The sequence below is a fragment of the Orbicella faveolata genome, unplaced genomic scaffold, assembly GCF_042242905.1.
Source record: "Orbicella faveolata isolate gen_17 unplaced genomic scaffold, um_ofav_v1 contig_14, whole genome shotgun sequence".
Lineage (NCBI taxonomy): Eukaryota > Metazoa > Cnidaria > Anthozoa > Scleractinia > Merulinidae > Orbicella > Orbicella faveolata.
The window spans coordinates 13,899,651-13,905,973 of NW_028301541.1; positions in this window are offsets into that span (position 1 = coordinate 13,899,651).

Below are 6,323 nucleotides of genomic sequence, written 5' to 3' on the forward strand. Positions count from 1 at the left end.
CACGATAATAATAATAATAATAATAATAATAATAATAATTTATTTCTAGCGCATTACATTAAAAAATCTCAATGCTCTTACATTTGGCGCGAAAATATTCTTGGATATTTGTCCGCGGACATTATCTGTTCCGAGAAGCGAGCAGTTTTCCGAGAGCGTAGCTGTGAGCTTTGAGGAGCAGATAATGTCCAAGGGCAAATATCCGAGCATATTTTCAAAATAAAATCGAGGTTATTGAGTTTATTATCCTTCAAATATTTTTCGCAACAAGCGCATTTTTGAAAATTGGGGAATATGCTCGGATATCTGTCCTTGAACGTTATCGTTCCTCAAAGGTCACAATTTTCCTCGAGCTAAGCTTTTGGAAAACTGTTCCCTTCTCGGAACAGATAATGTCCGCGGACAAATATCCGAGCATATTTCCGCACAAAATGGAGGCTACTGTTTATTTAGAGTGGTTTTCAATTGAGTGTCGTTAAACCAAAACCACAGTAATCAAACCAGCCAGTTACAAAGGACACAGACAATACAGTGAACCAATCAAAACTCGAAGTGATTACATATAGCTGATGCAAAGCGCGGGAAAACCTGTGCGAGTAAGTCATGTTTGATTTTGGTTTTACTTCTGATTGGATGAGAAAGTGGGCGAGTTTCTTTTAGCAATCATGTAGCATAGTAGTGCAAAACCAATTACTTTTCGATACTCAAATAAAAACCGCTCTATGAAAAATTTATAAAATTCAGTTGTAGCTTCTTCCACGGATGCATTCAGTTAGTTGGCTTGTATACGTAGCGCGAAAACACGACGGTGCGACGAAAGGAGAGAGAGGCTTGGGGCCCTCCCGCAGCGCGCTTCTCCCCTATTCTTTCGGTGTCGCCCCAACTAACTGAACGCCTTAAAGAGGCTAATTAATTGTGACTCTCCCAGTGATTTCTATTCGCAGGTTGCTAAACACAACTGACTTATTTTATGGGGACTTATTACCGTTTTTTCAGTGTAACTTTGTATGTTGTCATTTTAAAAATCAATTTCGAGTTGTAACACTAACGAGGTAAATTTTAAAAGAAAATAAAGGTTAAAAGTTTACAAGGTTGTACTCGATGACTTTAACGAGGTGGTCGTTTAAATGAGGGTTTTAGATATGAAATTAGCTGAGCTTTTGTTAGGGGCCAATGTGGTGTTTGTGTCAACGGGCCGTAGTGATCAAAAGGCGAGGTTAAATTGTACCGACATCTCATTTGTCATTCTATATATGTACATATATGTATACCCTTTTCCTGCCATTAATTATTACTTCACAGTCCCAGAGTCTACAGATACAGAGATAGAAAAAACGAACAATTTTGAGTTTTTAAACTGGGATAACGATGAATTTAATTATCCAGTAATGTCTCTGGACTTCCCATGGAAACTTCGGAAAAACGAGAACACATGGCCGAGGCTGATAGCGTATGATAGCTCAGCCAATCAGATTAATTGCAGTACTTGCATTAGTATACTAGTAGAAATCTATTTATCCAATTTATGTCAAAATGGTAATTTTTATTGCATAGAATGTCTGGGAAAAACTTTCGAGTAAATTGAATTAATATCGGCCGGCCAAATGCTTTACAGTTATATCAGAACTGACTTCATTTAGTATACATTACCAAACAGATTGCCGTTTGCATTAATTAGCCGTGGTTACACCACATGATTTTCATAGCTTGCGTTGAAATTTGTGGTTTTTCATTGATACGTGTACATTTTTGCAAATTGGAAAAAAAAAAAAAAAAATGAGCCTGATAAAAGTGGTCTGAAAATGCATCCGTTGTCATTCGGCTTATTTACCATGATTGAAATTAGAATTCGGCGAGAAAGTATAACGACGAGGGATTAGCACAAATATCTCTCCGCCATACTCGTTTATTAATCATCCGAGAGACTTACCCAGGTATGTATCATAAATTGTTCAATAATAAAAGATTACAATAATAAAAGCCCTGGATCATTATACCAAGTGAAAACCATATTGCTTTTTCACCTCGGTTAACTTTCCCGCGATAAAATAGGTTACTCTTCAAAAACTACGTTTTCCAAGGTTCCTTGGCAAAAGGCGATGTATTGAATAAATTATCATCATTACCGTTAATCAGGCCTCTTCATATGAGCCCGGTCAACCGGGCTGGCTCGGTTTCCGAGATCTCGCCCCGCCACTCTTTCCTTCGTAAAATTTTCGATGTGTTCATATGAGGAGACTGTCTGGCCCGGTCACCCAGATTTCGGTTTTTTCGACCGAGATCTCGGTAATCGGGATGAAAATTTTCTCATATGAAAACTTCAGCCGGGTGACCGGGACGAAACTTTTTAGACAAAATAGCTTCGCTTTCGCAACATAGCGACCAAAATGGCATAATGTTTGTCTTGAATGTATCTCCATTTTAGGAGTATGCGAATTAGTTACGAGACTCATTAAACTTTTGTTCTTTTTCACAAATAAAGTTCTTGTGAGAGAGATCGTTGGTAGCTTAAGTGTCATTGTCTGAGAAAGTGTTCCAGGGGCCAAAAGTTGTGGTTAACCGATTTGGCTGAAACTTGGCACAGAAGCTGGGTGCAATGAAATATTTCAAAAGCCAATTTGGCTCACTTCTCTGATTTTTAGTTTTGGAGTTTAAGGGGAGGTCTCATTTTTTGCCCTTTGAACACCAAAAACCTAGCCTTCCAGGGGACATTTTGAAAGTGCCATAAAACCCAATTGGTAAATTGTGCTTCCAAATGAATTTGACCATGAACTCTACTATAATAGAGCTTGCATTTCACGCATGTAACTTTGTCCTTGAGGTATTGGACAGAGAGGAGCCTGGGGTTAGAGTTTGGCAAAAATTAATGTCAAAATTACAACCCAAAGTTGCCATTTTTCAAAAAATCAGTGTATCTACCTGCCTTCTTGCATAACTTCCGTACCTATACCATTATTTACTTTAGTGACCCAGTTATCAAAATCAGTTGAGTAAAATTTGGCTTATCAGAGTTTGTTGAATTTTTGCCACAAACACTCACATGCCCCTCTAAGGCCATTCAAAATGGAATTTTGAGCATAATAGTTTCATTGTTCAGAAATACTGTGATTCTTATCTTACAATTGCTCTTTAAAGGCCTTTGATTAGCACAACAAACACCCTGATTTAGCAAAACAAGGGTTACTGTATTCTTTCAAAACTTAGTACCCATTAAACAGCACAAATGATGAAGGGCTTACCTAGATATAACGATCCTTTTAAACGATGCTTGAATTTTTCATTGATTTACATTCAAGTCATAATTCTTCTCCGTTGCTCCAAGCACGGAAAATCTGTCTGTTAACAGACTGCATAGTTCTTGTAAATACCCACCAGTAAAGGAGGATGACCATGCATACATTGATATACTACAAACGTACGAGCTGCAGTTTATAGCAGTGTCGATGTGAAACGTTATTCCAGGTTCCTTTAAATGAAACCATCCGTCAAGAAGGAATGCACAGTTAGGAGAGCTGGACAGTAAAACAAAAAGCTTTTGTTGCAAATACACTAACCAAACGAGGCCTTGCATTGAGATGATGTATCAACTGACCCCATTTTGGACATAGGAGAGAGTGGGTCTGGATCGAGTTCCCATTCTTCGTCCTTTTCGCGGTTTGTTTTGTCAGGTGCAAGAAATTCGAGGGTAATTTCACGATGGCACTTTGTTCCTTTGGAGGGGTAAGTTATCAGTGCGGTGCCACGTCATGGGCTGCGCACGAAACAGGAATGGTTCCTTTGTTGTCCTGCGAGATAGACATGACTGAGTGGTTGAAGGAAAAGTGCAAAGGGTCAGGTGCGTCCGGGGCAAGAGGAAGACCTGGTCATACCAAAGCTACAGGTGATTCAAAATATCAGTTAGGGATCATACACGCGCACAAATGGCTTTTATCGCGATCCAGTGGACTCTTTTATTGAACAGAGACCACGATATTTTACGATTTTGTCGTCTCAGATAGTTTGCTTGTGACGAAGATTTCCCGAGGTAATATACTTGGTTCTTGCGAAGAGAAACTAAAATTCAACAAATTGTTCGTAGGAAGGGCAAAAGGGTTGACGAAAATCCTAACTTTGAAAGGTAAAAGTACAGTTATTTTATCGCAGCAATCTCGTGAACCAAAAACAACGATAAGAATAACTTGAAGGCTGTTTTTCGTCTGCTGTCTCTGTTTAAAATGGCCTCCCCTGAGCATGGCTGCTAATGCAAAGTGTTCCTTGTCTTTAGCAAAAGGCAAAAGACGATGTCTACAATAAATCATCATTAACGACAATGAGTCCTATTTGGTCTCAAAGGCGGCATTTAACTAAGAAGACGAATAATGTGTCTAATTAAGTGCGTCTAGGTAAATACGAGACCCATTAAACGTGTCTGTTTTTTTCGCAAACAAAGTTCTTGTTACAGACACTGTTGGTCGCTTAATTACAAATTGAGCAGATTCCCGTTTTAGGGAAGTGTGTGGGTTTTTTTTGTGTGTGTGTTTCGTATTTGACTAGAAGAATTATATATCTCAGAAGTTAAATGCGCTCATTTCTTAAAATTATTGAGTTTGTATGACGTTTAATGCTTCCTATTTCCCTATTTACTGTACAAATAATACGTCTACGACGCATTATTCGTTTTCCTAGGTAAATACGACCAATGCGCCTACTTTTTAAATTAATTTAATAGCACGTATTACGTGTTTTTTGAAATCGTATAGCCTTCGTAGCAGTAGTTTCCTTTTCAAGAGCACACGCAGCTTGTGAACGACTGGACTGCGAGGCGGAGGAGAAAAGTTGCGGCGAGTTTTTCGTTCCATCTCTCATCCATTCTACTTCCCAGAGCCTCTTACTCCAAGATTCTCCGCGCCTCTTGCGCTCTAAGAAAGCAGGCGACTGCTTCGCTGACTAAACCTCACGCAAAGTTAAACATTAAACCCTTAGACAGGGAAGTCCTTTATTTGAGTTAAATGGGACGGGTCGTTGGATAGCGTGTTAGTGTTTTAGTAAATTCTGGAATGCGTGTGTTCAACGATACCTGTCACCTTTAACCCTCTCGTTCTATTTAATCTCAACGTACGTGTTTTGGTATTTTTCCAGTTTTGTTGTTGTTTGAGATAACAGCCCTAAACTAGAACATCTGGCAATGATTTTACTCTGCGCCAGTGGAGCATTTACTAAATTAATAGACCAATTTCGATATATTCAAATTCAGCCTAAAACAATAGACCTTAGTACGAGGCTCTGGGGAATAAACCCCACAAACTCTGTAGTTTTTCCCGAGAGCTTCGCACTGAAGTCTATTGTTTTAGGCTGAGTTTTTATATATCGAAATTGGTCTATCGATTTGTTCATTAAATTCATGAAAAAGAATCCGTTCTTTACATTTCAATGCTGGAATGTATATCCAATGTATGTTCACAAACAAACATAAACATTAGGGTAGTGAATTAATTCGTTATGGTAATATCAAAGCGGTCCGCTGCTAGTTATCTTTTAACAAAGTTCTTTTCATTGCTGAAAACATTGCAAAGCTTTTGTGTATTTCTCAGTTCTGTACCTTTTCTTTGAAATTCAGTTTAATACACAAAACGTGGTACTACTGTTTGAAAGCTATTGAAAGAAATCATTGACTTCTGACACAGGAGAAATTTTAACCACAGTGAACAATTCAATCTCACCTGGTTTCTTTGAACTGACATTGTATCCCAGGACATCTTTTTAAAATTAGTTCTTATGACTCCTACTTAATATACTCTGTGTTTGACGTTTTGGCTGGTCTCCAATTCTCTCCGAGTCTTCTTAATCCTGTCGATCATATCAACCAAGCTGGAAATTTAAGAAAATGGTTTAAATGTTCGGCTGAATAGTGATACTCTTTTATCAAACAGAGTTGTTTAGCAAAAAAAGCCACTGCATAAAAATTCCTGATTCTCAATATCATTTTTCACACCCTCCATTTGAAGTACCCCATTCATGCCCAAATAAAGATCTACTACCCGCTTAAAACAATGGTAAAATGATGCAACCTCGTTATGTAGAACAAACGTTAAAATCTAAACCTCTCTTCTTTTACTGAAACTCTTGAATTACGGAATACTCAAAGTCCCTCCGAAAGAAGGAGACAGGAGGTAACTCCGCATGCGTGTTGGCAGCAAATGTTAGCTAAAGACTAAGCCTGCTGGTGGTTATGTTATAAGAGGTCTCCTTATGTCTTACCTTGATTAAAATCTCTTTACCAGGTTATAACCTCTGTTTAGAAAAATAGCGTCTTATCTACGCTGACTGGCATTAGAAGAAGCGTC